The sequence below is a fragment of the Lupinus angustifolius genome, chromosome LG03 (assembly GCF_001865875.1).
Source record: "Lupinus angustifolius cultivar Tanjil chromosome LG03, LupAngTanjil_v1.0, whole genome shotgun sequence".
Taxonomy (NCBI): Eukaryota; Viridiplantae; Streptophyta; class Magnoliopsida; order Fabales; family Fabaceae; genus Lupinus; species Lupinus angustifolius.
This window is the reverse complement of record NC_032011.1, coordinates 5337374-5339747: the sequence shown is the minus strand read 5'-3', so window position 1 is coordinate 5339747 and position 2374 is coordinate 5337374. Positions and strand designations below refer to the sequence as shown.

Sequence of the window (2374 nt, the reverse complement as noted above, 5' to 3'; positions counted from 1 at the left end):
AAATGACACCACAACAGAAAAAGAAATTCTTCTCAGATCTGAAGAAGTATATCTGGGATGATCCTTACCTCTATTGACTCTATGCTGATGGTATTTACAGAAGATGTGTTCTAGAAGAAGAAGTGTCAAAGATCCTGAGTTGTTGCCACTCTGCCTCTTATGGAGGTCATGACAGTACTTAAAAAACAATAGCAAAGGCATTCGAATGTGGTTTATTTTGGTTACACATATTCAGAGATGCAATGAGTTTTGTTCTCACATGTGATTCTTGACAAAGGGTGGGGAACATATCATAAAGGCATGAAATGCCAATGAACCCCATCCTTGAGGTGGAGATATTTGATGTATGGGGAGTTGACTATATGAGACCTTTCCTACTTTAAACAACAACAAATATATCTTGGTGGCAATCGATTATGTTTCTAAGTGGGTGGAGGCAATTTCATCTCCACACAATGATGCTAAAATGGTCATCAAACTGTTTACCAAGATCATATTTCCAAGGTTTGTGGTCCCGATGTTGGTTATTAGTGATGGAGGCTCACACATCATTGAAAGACATTTTGAAAACCTCTTGAAGAAGTAAGGTGTTTCTCATCAAGTTGGTACCCCTTACCACCCTCAAACAAGTGGTCAAGTGGAAGTATCAAATCGTGAGATTAAGAACATATTAGAGAAGAAAGTGTCTAAGAGCAGGAAAGATTGGTCCTCAAAGCTTGATGATGCTTTATGGGCTTACCGTACTACATATAAAACACCTATTGGCATGTCACCATTCAGGTTTATTTATGGTAAGCCTTGTCACCTTCTAGTGGAACTAGAGCATAAGGCGTATTGGGCAGTCAAATTGCTAAACTTTGATATGAAAGTTGCTGGAGAAAAGAGGAAATTCCAACTGCAAGAGTTGGAAGAACTACGGTTGGATGCTTATGAGAATGCTCATACTTACAAAGAAAGAACAAAAAGATGGCATGACAAACACATACTCCACAGAGAATTCCAAGTAGGGGAACTAGTTCTCTTATTCAACTCCAGATTGAGGCTCTTTCCAGGGAAGCTAAAGTCTAGATGGTCAGGTCCGTTCAGAGTCACCAAGGTTTACCCTTATGGAACAGTTGAGATATGGAATGAGGAAATTTTAGTGTTTTAGTGTTGGCTTTAATGCATCCCTGAGTTTGGAGCCTTTGTAGGGGATGTATATAGTGTCGGCCACACAAAAAAAAGGTGTTGTTGCCCAGGATATTTGTACCTAGTCCATCTAGGACATATGACCATTTGGGACATTTTTCTATTCTTTTGCAAGTACTTCCACTACACCCAATGAAGCCAAACACTTATAATTGGCACATGAGTTAAGGACACTTCATATCTAACCCATGAGTTTTATTTTTCTTTCTCTTATTGTTTAGATTTTTACATTGGGGACAATGTAAATTTCTAAGCTTGAGGGAATTTTGCATTTAGATAGTTCATTCATTACATGTATACCATATAGATTTTAAATTTTTTAGGTTCAATATTCATATTTTCATGCATTATCATATGTCACATGTATCATTGAGGTCTTTAAATGGTTGTAATGGTTGTAATGGGCCAAGGTGAATGAGTCAAAGAAAGGATAATTCAAAAGGCTTGCAAATGTTTGTAATGGGCATTGAGAGGGAAAAAAAATAAGAAATACAAAGTATACAAAAAGAGAAGGGACTAGACAAAAAAGTGTGTTGTAAGGAAAAAAGTTGATTAAAAAAAGGTCATATGATAAAGTAAGGCGTATCAAGATAATCTCAATGCTTCAATCAGATGTCTAAAAAGTTTAAGTATTTTGGGAAATATGAGACCTCAATGTCATATGATAAAGTAAGACCTATCCTTTTTTTTCTTTTTTGAATTATCCTTTATTTGACTCATTCATTACATAATACTTGCTTGAGGACAAACAAGAGATAAGCTTGAGGGGATTTGAAAAGTGTGAAATTATACTACATTTGCATTGCATTTAACTTGCATTTTAGGACATAATTAGGACTTTAGGATTGTTTTTAGCTTTTATTTCTCTTTGTTCGGGTTGAGCAAGTGTTTTTAGCAATGTTGTGCAGTTTGAATGAATTAAAGCAAAAAAGAATAGAGATTGGGTGCAAGAAGATTGAATTTAGTGTTGAGGCTATGCGAAGAACAATTGAAGGACCAAAAAAAGTCATATATGTAATATTATATTCCTATTTTTTAGATTTGTTTTGTTGGACTTAACCTAATATTTTGTAGTTAGGATAAATAAGTGTTCTCCCTCAAGGATTTTACACTTTTTTACATTATAATTCTTTAATTTAGAATTTGGGATTCTCTTCTACATCATGAGTGAGTAATTCCCTTTGTT

The 2374-nt window shown here is 35.1% G+C and overlaps 1 pseudogene; it reads left to right on the top strand.

Moving 5' to 3' along the window:
• Positions 563-1150, top strand: LOC109342292 (annotated as a pseudogene).